The sequence below is a fragment of the Sorex araneus genome, chromosome 4 (genome assembly GCF_027595985.1).
Source record: "Sorex araneus isolate mSorAra2 chromosome 4, mSorAra2.pri, whole genome shotgun sequence".
Taxonomy (NCBI): Eukaryota; Metazoa; Chordata; class Mammalia; order Eulipotyphla; family Soricidae; genus Sorex; species Sorex araneus.
Window position 1 is genome coordinate 72965829 of NC_073305.1, and position 12079 is coordinate 72977907.

The following is a 12079-nucleotide window of genomic DNA, read 5'->3' on the forward strand; positions in this document are numbered from 1 at the left end:
ACATGGCCTTCTGAATGCCAAGCCTTGAGTTGAGAACTGAAAGTAGATTTGTCCATTGTTCTCTCCACTGCTCCAGGGGTGATGGATTTAATAAACTGTGTATCCAGGTACCCAATGTGCTGTCGGCCTAATGGAGCCAGAATCACACCTTGCTGGGTTCTGGAAGCCTTAGCTCAGCTTCCAGTGGCAACTGGATAGGCTGAGTGCAAGTGAAAGAGAGGCAACACAAAGGCAGGAGAAAGCTTCGCCTTTTGTAGAAGACACAAGTGGTTTTGCCCACTAAGGAATTCTTCAGGAGTACAGGGGGTAAAGTGTTTGTATGTGCTACAGGGCACTACTGCAAGGATATAAAGAGGGATAACAACATCCATATGCTCTGTGGCCAGCTGGCCTTGCAGGGTTAGCCTGGATAGACTGGGGCTATTAAGAGGAGACGTCATGGAAACTATGGCAGACATGGGCACTCCCCACCCTAAGCCTTGACTGGATGATAGGGATTTATGTGGATGACTGTGGGGAAGGAGTAAGGCCTGAGTATCATGAATATCATAGGGTGAGGCCCAAAGACCATCCCCAGCAATATGTTTTTTGGGGGGCCACAGTTGGCAGTACTCAGGCTTACTCCTTACTCAGGGATCACTCCGGGCAGGGCCCAGGGTGAGTGCTGGGGATTGAATGCAGGATTGGGTGTTTCCAAGGCAAGTGCTCCACCCACTGTACTATCTCACCAGCCCCAGGAACTCTTTGTAGTAGTGCAAAAGCAAGACCTGAGAGAAAGAGGCAAGAGTGCAGGATTGAGGGATTGGGAAGACAAGAGGAAGGGGATCCACACCTAGCAGGTTTTGTTATATTCCTGGTCTCAGTCTCTTATCTGACTCCTCATCCCTGGGTCTGTGATAATCTGAGCAATTCCCAAGCCTGCAGTTGGGGGTTCCCCAACCTGATTCCCTGAATCAGAATTGAATAGCTATCTTGTCTTTAGGCCAAGTTTTAAGTCCCATCAGTCTCTGTTCCCTGCCCAATTTTAGTCACAGGTCATCTAACAACACATGGCACTGCCCACCTAGGAAACCATCCAGTTACTGTAACCCTGCTGTGTGGTAAGGGAAGTGTAGCAAAAGTCATTTTCATTCAGAAAGAGTGTCCCACAGCATGCCAAACTCTGGTCAGTGCTGAGGATACAAGTAAGACATATCTGCTATATGCCACAAAACACTTATGTATAAGGTTATCGTAAATTATTAAGATATAAATTATCTGTGGTACATAAATTACGAACAAAATATAAACAGAGAGGCTGGAGAGATAGTCTAACAGCTAAGACGCTTGTCTTGCATGCAGCCAGTCTGCGTTCAGTCTCCGGCATCCCAGGTCTTAGGGTCTCCTGAGCCCTGCCAGGAGTGACTCCTGAGTGCAGAGCCAGGAGTAACCCCTGAGCATCGCCAGGTGTGGCTCCCCCCACAAAGAAAACCTATTATGGGGCTGGAGCAATAGCACAGCGGGTAGGACGTTTGCCTTGCACGTGGTTGACCCGAGTTTGATTCCCAGCATCCCATATGGTCCCCTGAGCACCGCCAGGGGTAATTCCTGAGTGTAGAGCCAGGAGTAACCCCTGTGCATTGCCAGATGTGACCCAAAAAGAAAAAAAAAAGTATTAAAAAAACCCACAAATTCTGTACAATTTGCTCTTTTGCACAGAATGCTTTTGTTAATCCTCTCCTCCCCCCACAGTTCTTTTATTTGTAGCCTAGTTATTAATCATAATAGGGCAAGCTTCTATAAGTAGATATCTTCCTATTTATAAGTATATATACTAGAACAGAGTTGGTTAAACTTTTCCATTGACAACCCACCCCTGTTCCATGTTTTGTTTTAAGACCACACTGGTGGTATTTGGGGGCAGCTTCCAACTCTGTGCTTGGGGTTACTTTGAATTCTGTGCTCCATGTACCATGCTGTGTTGGTATTTGAACTTCGGTCTTTGGCATACAAAACATTCACACAGTCCTCTGGATTCTCTTCTGCCCTCATGACCTCTTTTTGTCTGAGAAATGTGTATGTAACCCTGGATATACAGGTTTTAAAAGTACTATAAATATCACATTTACTGATAATATAAAGGGATTCACTTCAGGACCAATCATTTTTGTTTTGGGGTCATACCAGTGGTGCTCAAGGCTTACTCCTGTCTCTACACACAAGGATCAGGTTGGTATCATGCAAGGCAAGTACTCTTACCTGCTGTATTATCTCTCTGGTCCTTGTAAAACCAACTTTTAAGATTTTATGGCACTCCCTCCCCCCAATTTAAGAAGCGAGGCAAGAGGCAATAGTGCTGGAGAGATATTACAATGGGCAGGGTTCTTGCCTTGCATGTGGGTGACTTATGCCCATGTTAAATCCTTGGCATCCCATATGGTCCCCCCAGCTCCTCCAGGAGTGATTCCTGAGCCCAGACTCAGAAGCCCTGAGAACTGCTGTAATAAATTGTCACAAAGTTGGTGACTTAAAAACAGAAATTTGGAGGCTGGAGCGATAGCAGTGTAGGGCATTTGCCTTGCACGCAGCTGACCCAGGTTCGATTCTCAGCATCCCATATGGTCCCCTGAGCACCACCAGGAGTAATTCCTGTGCATAGCTGAGTGTGACCCAGAAAGAAAACAAACCAAAAAAACCCAGAAGTGTGGGTTTTATAGTACACTTGGAGGGGGTTGGTCCCTGGTACTCCACATGGTTTCCCAAGTTCCACCAAGAGTGATCCCTGAGCACCATTGGGTGCGGGCCCAAAATAAAAGTGGAAACAACAAATTTCTTTACAATTTTTTTTTAAAAAAATAACCACCACATGTTCTGAAGATTAGGACCTAATATATATTTCTGGAAGCCACTATTTAGCTTACCCATTGCTCCTTTCCATGGCAGAGCCTGGCAAGCTATCCGTGGTATATTTGATATGCCAAAAACAGTAACAAGTCTCACAATGGGAGACGTTACTGGTGCCCGGTCGAGCAAATCGATGAGCAATGGGATGGCAGTGGCAGTGATAGTGATTTCCAGTAAATTTTCCAATAAATTTTTCTGATACATAACCTACTAATTTCTCACCTTTGAACACATTATGCTAATTGGATCAAAATTTCTCAGCCTTAGCACTTTAATTTGTATCATTAATATTTTCTCCTAAATTTCTTTTTATGTTATATTTTTAATTTTCATAATTATATTTATTACAGTTATCTTTTATTTTTTGATGTAGCAAGTTTTTATTGAAAGTTAAGAAAGATGTGAGGGGAAAGAGAGGGAGCAGTGCATATACCAGAAAGAACATAGGCTTCTCCAGCGTGGACAGAAGCAAAGAAACTCAGACAAGCAAGCAAGATACGTTTCAAGGGAAAACATGGGCTTGAAGAACGAGCCTCTCCTAGATTTCTTAAATCCAGACCCATGTTATTCAATACGGTAGCTAGTGGATGGTCTGGTTCTTGAGATTTGAAATGTGGCTAGATTAATCTTAGATGTGCTTTGTTCTTTAACTGTAAACTACACACCTGAATTTAAAGTTAGTATGAAAAAAGGAGGTAACAATAGTTTGAACATACTAGGTTAAATAAAATAGGTTATTTAACCTGTTAAATGTTACTGCTTTAAAATTTTGCTACTCAAGAATTTAAAATTACAGGGGCTGGAGTAGGGCTTGCACGCAGCTGACCCGCGTTTGATTCCCAGCATCCCATATGGTTCCCTGAGCACCGCCAGGGGTAATTCTGAGTGCAGAGCCAGGAGGAATCCCTGTGCATTGCCAGGTGTGACCCCAAAAAGCAAAAAAGAATTTAAAATTACATAGTTTGTTGGATAGAGCTGATCTAGGAAATAAACTATAAATAACTAAGACTGATTTGAGCCGTATGTAATGGTGTGTTACATATAATGTGAACACACCATTATATACAGTATTTCCACCAATATAGTAGAGATCCTTGGCAATATAAACATTGTTGTGATTTGGTTTTTGGATGACACCAGGAGTGCTCAGGGCTTCCTGCTGATGGTGCTTGGTGGACCATATGCAGTACCAGGAATCAAACCAGGGTTGGGTATGGGCAAGGCATACCTTAATTCCTACACTTTCTCCCTGCCCCAATAATAAAAATATCTTTGTAGGGGGCTGAAGCGATAGCACAGCGGGTAGGGCATTTGCCTTGCACGTGGCTGACCCAGGTTTGATTCCCAGCATCCCATATGGTCCCCTGAGCACCGCCAGGAGTAATTCTTGCGTGTAGAGCCAGGAGTAACCCCTGTGCATCACCGGGTGTGACCCAAAAAGCAAAAAAAAAAAAAAAATCTTTGTAGTAAAACAGGTAATACCTAAATATGTTGTCTTTATTTTATTTGTATTTGGTGGTGGGGGGAAGGGTTTGGCCCTCACCCAGTGGTGCTCAGGACTACACAACTTGTGCTTGAGTTATTCCTGGTAGTGCTTGGGGGTTGCTAGGGATTAAATCCAGGCCTCCTGCATGCAAAATTGTTCCAACCCACTGTGCTCACTGGCCTTGTATATAACTATTCAATAATGATGTCTGACTACTGGCTGGCAAAAATTCTTTTTGTATTTTTGGGGGCCCTATACTCAGAAGTGCTTGGCTACTTCTAGGAGACCATATGTGGGGTCAGGCGCGTGCAAGACTTATCTCATATATTACTTCATCAGCCCCCATAACATTATTAAAGTTTGAAAACTTTGGGGTCGGAGCGATAGCACAGCGGGTAGGGCGTTTGCCTTGCACGTGGCCGACCCGGGTTCGATCCCCGGCATCCCATACGGTCCCCCAAGCACTGCCAGGAGCAATTCCTGAGTGCAAAGCCAGGAGTAACCCCTGAGCATCGCTGGGTGTGACCCAAAAAGCAAAAATAAAATAAAATAAAATAAAGTTTGAAAACTTTGGGGATTTTGTAAGTAGCTTTCCCTGAGGACTCTGAGTAGAGAAAGGTCTTTCACAGCCAGCCAGATCAAGGACTAGTTGAACCATGGAGAAATAGCAGAGTTTGTGGAGCTCCCTTGACTTGGCTGGAGTAAGATCTAAGATCCCATGGTTGATTTACTGAGGACAGTTAGTAAAGAGGGCATTGCACTGGGTAGGAACTTAAGGGCTCCAGACCAGGTGGGTGGTGCCACTAGGAAGTTGGTATCAGGCCTGGGTGTCATGCCCACTGGTGCAGTTCCTTCTTGTGCCCACAGTGTGTCAGCAGAGTCCCAGCAGCGTGCTCTCCAGGGTGGGGCTGTTGCTGGCTGGCCCTTGCTTAAGCCAGGAAATGGAACTAAGAATTTAGATTTCCTGATGCCTCTGTTTTCCTTGACTAGGACCCCTCGCTTTAGTGGGTATGTGCAGGGGTACTCAGACCTGGGAGGCAAGCAGAGGTTTAAAGGGCATGTGCAGGTGTCTCTCCTAAGCCTGGTTGGTCCCGTGCTGCTCCCAACTCACTGTGGCATTCTCCCTGGAGTCTGTACATGGTGGTGCTCTCTGCCTCAGACGGCCCCTTCTCTGGCTTGATCTAGTCTCCTTAGGAGACTTCAGCTGCCCACAGACTTGTCTTCCCTCTGCCCCACTGTGTGGTCACAGTGCTTCAATTCTAGTGTGGGAGACTTGATCCTAACACTCACTTTCTGGACCCATGAGGTCATTTATAAGTGGTCTCACTGAGGGGCTGGAGCAATAGCACAGCGGGTAGGGTGTTTGCCTTGGCATTCGGCTGGCCAGGATTTGATTCCCAGCATCCCATTATGGTCCCCCAAGCACTGCCAGGAGTAATTCCTGAGTGTAGGAGCCATGAGTAACCCCTGTGCATCGCTGGGTGTGACCCAAAAAGAAAAATAATAAGTGGTCTCACTGATTCTCACCATAATTGCCTCACAATTGCCTCACTTGGGTTCAATCTCAAATCCTGACTACTGTGTACTTGTTGTGTAATTTTAAGGAAATCACTTAAGCTCTCTGACCTTGGTTTTTTCTCCCTTTGTAAAATGAACCTGGGATTAAAGGTATGACTGGTCCAGAATAATCAGTGTAAATAAATGGTGATAATGAATACCCCGTTTTATAAATGAGGAAGTAGGCTAGAGGATATAAAGTAGGCAGAATTAGAACTTACATGCCACAGAGAAGAGTGAATCACACTTTCCACCTTCCAGTAGACCCCTGAACGGGTCCACCTACTTGCCCTGAGAGCATGTAACCTGACACTCCCTACAGGGAGCAGGTGCACCCAATCTCCAGGCCCAAATCCAGGATAAGTCAAGAAATCACAGGGTGGGGCCAGAGAGAGTGCAGTGGGTAGGGCACATGCAGAGGTCAACCCAGGTTCAATTTTCCACATCCCATATGGTCCCCTAAGGACCGCCAGGAGTAATTCTTGAGCACAAAGCCAAGAGTAACCCCCGAGCATTGCTCAAAACAAAAAACAGTACAGGGGGCTGGAGCACAGCGGGTAGGGCGTTTGCCTTGCACGTGGGTAACCCGGGTTTGATTCCCAACATCCCATATGGTCCCTTGAGCACCACCAGGAGTAATTCCTGAGTGCAGAGCCAGGAGTAACCCCTGTGCAGTGCCAGGTGTGACCCAAAAAGCAAAAAAAAAAAAAGTACAGGGTGAGTATCAGGGCTAAGAACCCAGCACCCTGAGAATGAACACTGTTGGAGGTTCAGAGACCTACTGTGTATTCCCCATGTGACCTTGGTAACTCACTTTTCCCTGGGTAGGTTTCCCTCCTTATTAAAGGAAGACAAGCTGGGGCTCCTGCCTATCCCACTTGTCCAGCCTTTCTTTTGCAAAGGCCTGATACACTGTTCACCTTCTGGACCAAGGCGCCCAGATCTGTGGCAGATGGAGCCAACTTCTTTTTTCACACTGCTGAGGAAGGGCCCACTCTTGCTTTCTCTGGGATCCAGCTCCCGAGTAGTCTCCCACTCCGCCACCACCCCACTTTCTCCTTTTGTCCAGCAGCCCAGACTCCATTCCAGGAACCCTTGGGCCAGCTAGGCCCTTCGGAGAGCAGACAGGAAGAAGCTGTGTGTGTGGTTTAGACAATAGAGGAGGGCCGTGGCCTCAGCTGGGATCTGGGCCAGCTCCCAGAAGGCTTCAGCCAATCTCTCCTGGTCTTCCACTCTCTCAATGCCTTTGTTTGCCACCCTTCCTTTATGGTTTTCTTTCCCATCACCCCTTTTTTTCCTCCACAGGTGGTCTCTGGTAAGTCACTTCTCTTAGCTGCCATTTACTGTCCAAAGTGGATTTGTCTGTTAGAGTTATAAGAAATAATGGAAATAAAAACACAGATACAGCATTTTGGTGGAGCACCTGCCTCTGATGACTCCCATGATGGAGTCATCATGTCCCTGATTTGGGGACATCCATATATACCTTCCTACCCCACTATATCCCATGAACCATAACATTCTCTGGATACAACTCCTAAACGCGTGGACTAGTATTTATTCTTGTTTTGTGTTTTTCATTCTTTCTGGTTTTTAGGCTACATACAGCTACACTCAGCAATGTTTTGGGGGACTGTGCAAGTTTAATCCTTGAAACTTGTATGTAAAGCATGTACTTCAATCTGTTGGAACTATCTCGTTGGCCCTTGTGTCTTTTATTTGTTTTATGGGCCACACCTTACTGCAGTGTTCAGAGCTTACTCTTGGCTCTGTGCTCAGGTGGTGGGCTCGATGAACCATATGGACTCCAATGATCAAATGTGGATTTTGGCTGCATGCAAGGCAAATGCCCTACTTGCTGTATTATCTCCAGTTCTTGTGCCTTTTTATTTTGGTTTTTTAGACCATACCTAACAGTATTTGGGGGTTATACCTGGCACTGGTTCAGGGAAACCATATGTGATGCCAGAGGTTCAAACTGGGGGTGCTGGGGTACAAGGCAAGTACCTTAATCCCTGTACTTTCTCTCCAGCCCCAGTTTACTTTATAATGAATACTGTTTTGCATGGTGCTGGGGCTAGAACCCAAGCCTTGTTACATATAAAGCATGCATTGTGCCACTAAGCTACATCTCTAGCCTTAATGGAATATTTCAAAGGTATTAAAATGCTTAAAATATCAAAAAAAGTCACAGCACCCACCACCCACATGCTAATATTTTGCATATCTGCTTCAGATATTTAATTTATATATATATATATATATATATATATATATGTATTTGGGCTGGAGCGATAGCACAGTGAGTAGGGCTAGGGCATTTGCCTTGCACGTGGCCGACCCAGGTTCTATTCCTCCGCCCCTCTCAGAGAGCCCAGCAAGCTACCGAGAGTCTCTTGCCCGCACGGCAGAGCCTGGCAAGCTACTCGTGATGTATTTGATATGCCAAAAACAGTAACAGGTTTCACAATGGAGACGTTACTGGTGCCTGCTCGAGCAAATCGATGAGCAACGGGATAACAGTGATACAGTGATAGTGATAAGTGTATTTAACACTTGGTGTGCCTATACTGTTCTAGGCACTGAGAACAGAGCCTTGGAGAATCACTCTTAAAAGCTCAGCCACGGGCTTAAGTGATAGCACAGCGGGTAGGGTATTTGCCTTGCATACAGCTGACCCGGGTTCAATTCCCAGCATCCCATATGTCCCCTGAGCACTACCAGGAGTAATTTCTGAATGCATGAGCCAGGAGTGACCCCTGTGCATCACTGGGTGTGACCCAAAAAGCAAAAAAAAAAAAAAAAAAAAAAAAAAAAGCTCAGGCACTAGGCTAACTAGGCTAGAGCATAGTATAGCCCATAGGGCTCTTACCTTGCACTTGGCTGACTGGGTTCAATCCCCAGAATCATATACGGTTCCCAAAGCCCCCCAAGAGTTATCCCTGAGTTCAGGGCCAGGAGTAAGCCATTGAGTATGCTCCCAAAAGCTCAGCCCTTGAGAGTTCATTCTCAATCTGGGAGAGTCATATCACACAAATAAAGACATACAGTAGGTGGCAGATGAGAAGAGGGAGTCAGGGAACCTTGCAGGAGAACCTTAGGAGTGGGGGCAACAGTCCAGGAGGTGTCATTTGAGTCAAGATCAAACGGTAAAAGATGTGATTGAGTGAAAACATGCTGAGAAGTGGCTTAAGTTTGAAAATGACAGATGAAAAGGTATATTTGAAGACTGGTAAAATTGCCAGCATGGGGTGTGAGTCCTAAAAATTTGCTACTTCACAGGCTGGGGATGTGGCTCCCTGTGAGAGTATTTGCCTTGCATGTGTGATGACCCCTGGTCTGATCTCCAGCACTGCCTCCAAAATGACACAAGTGCTAGTTCACTAGGCATTGGTCCTATCTGGCCCTGTGCTGAACTTGTCGGGACTCATCACATACGGGAACTGAGATCCAAGGTGAATGTGTAACTGGATGACTACAGGGGTCCTTGGGATCTGAAGCCATATCTAGGCCCTGTGCCCAGAACTGGGCTAGAGTACTGGGGTCACCTAGGAGAAAGAGGAAGGAAGGAGACCCCCCAGGAAATACCAAGTAAGCAGCAGGGGCTTTCGGCTAGAAAGGAAAGGAAAACCAGTTTTCCCTCCAGTGCTGCTGACTTGAGTGCCTCCTGTTTCCCCCAGTTTCCCAAATAACTAGGCTGCCTGATAGTAAAAGAACCTGTATTCACACCCTTCCCTTGTTTCCTTGTACCCCAAGTGTCCTGCTTCACACAACAAACTCAGCTTTGCCCTGTTGCCTTGGGCTACTGTGGTAATCACAGGCCTGGACTGCCTCCCTCAGGGGAGGAGAGACAAACAATCATTATTGCCCCACTATCTCCCTGCCTGGAAAATGGTACTCTTACCAGTGCCATTTCTGAACTGCCTGGCTGTGTGGACAGGGCGGGCCTGTCTATCCATGTCTTAGTTTCTCATGAATTCTAGTGTACCCATTTAATTCCCTTCAGCTCTGGGCCTCAGAATCACCTGGGAAAGGCCTGGTTTGAAATTCAGATTCTGGGGCCAAAGAGCTGGTGCAAGAACTGGTGCAGGAGCTCCTTTGCATGCTAGTAGTAAGGCTTGAGCACTGCAGGGTTTGACCTGAAATCTAAAAACAAAAAACTTCAAATCCTGGGACCCCAATTTACAAGCATTCATTTTGAAGGGACCTAGGATCTGTATTGTTAACAAGTGTTTGTGGGGTTGACACTTTGTGAACCCCTGCTTGCCACTGGAATCTTGTGTGCCTATACATCCCTTTCCAGCTGTCATTACAGCACAGCTTGTATTGTATCCCTGACACTCCAGGGTACTTGCTGTGCGTCAGATGCCTCTTCTGGGCTCTCAAAGGCCCAGGTGTACTCCATCATAGGACAGTTAACTCCAGATGTTTAGCACTACTCACCCTCCGGCCCCACGCCTACCCCCAAGAGTATGGCTGGGGGTGGCTTGATGACTGCCTGATGACTAAGTCCTGTTTCATAGAAAAATGGAGACAGGAAGGGCAGAAACTTGCCCAGGGTGATAGAGAAGGGATCAAATAGCAATTAGCAGGAACTATAATAACAGCAAACATATGACTTTTCCTGTGTGTCTGGCACCTTCTGAAGTCTTGACAAGTTCTAATTTCATCTTTACACAAACCCTTTGAGGTAGGTACTAGTATCCATTTTTACAGATTGTGAAGCAGGCACAGATAACTTAAGTAACTTGCTTTATGTTGCACAACTTCTAAATGGGTGAGTCTGGGGCCCAGAGGAATAGTACAGGGGCTTAGAGCACCTGCCTTGCATGTATATAGTCAATGAATTCAAATCCCCGGTGTCCCCTACAAGCTGAGTTTAATCCAGTCAGCTCTGCTATCTGTGGTCCCTGGTACTGCAACGGATTTCTGGATACACCACAGCTATGTGTATGTAAACACCAGGAAAAGGGGTGCAATCCCTGGCAAGCACTACAGCTAAAAATGTGTGAACAGGACTACAAAAAGAGTACAGGATTAAGGCGTTTGCCTCATATGTGGCCAACCCTGGTGCCATCCCTGGCTCTGCATGTGGTCCACAGCACACCGGGCACATTCCCAAGCACAGAGCAAGGACTAGGCTCTGCGCACTGCGAGGTGGGAGAGGCATGAGCAGACAGCCAGGCCTGCCCACAGGGAAGTGGGAGTGCTGGAGGAAAAATCGATTTTTGTTTAAATTTACTTAAATTTAACAAGAAAAATGGGATCACCTTTAAAAAATATTAGGAGGCTGGAGATATGGCTCAATGGGTATGACTATGCTCAAAGGGTCTATGCTTTGCATGCAGGAGCACTGCATAATTCTCTAAATACCACTGTGAATGATCCATGAGCACCAATGAAGTGAGCAAAAACAACAAAATGTAAGGGGCCAGGGAGATGACTCAAGACAAGGGTGAGGGGCAGGAGTGATAGTACAGTGGGTAGGTGTTTGCAAACAGCTGAGCCGGGTTCCATCCATGGCATCCCATATGGGTCCTCTGAGCACAGCCAGGAGTAACCCCTGAGTATCACCAGGTGTAGTCCATCCGTTCCCCTCAAATAAACCTGGGGTGTGTATACTTTGCCCCTGAGCACTGCTTAGTGTGGCGCAAAAATGTATTTGGGAGGGGAGTACGTGTTGGGCTACACTGAGCAATGCTCAGGGCTTACCCCTGGTTCTGTGCTCAGGGATCACACCTGTCAGTGCTTGGGGGCCAAAAGCCTGGGGATCAGAACAGGGTAAGCCCTGTGCAAAGTATATGCCTTAACCTCTATATCATCTTCACCAGGCCTCCCCCCAAGTTTTAAAAATAAAAGCGGGAGGGGCTGGAAATAGTGTATCGGGTAGGACGTTTGCCTTGCCCACCCATGGCCAATCTGGGTTGGATCCCTTGCAACCCATATGGTCTCCCAAGCGCAACGATTCCCTGAGCACAGAGTCAGGAGAAATCCCTGAGCACAGCCAGGTGTGACCCCCTCCCCAAAAAAGTGGGGAAGCTGGAATGTGAACTAAAAACTTTCTAATACTTTTCTGTTTGAGGCTCTCATTTTGTGGAAAACGTAACAGGCGTAGACCTTGCCAGGTGGGAAAGTATGAACCAGAACTGAGGC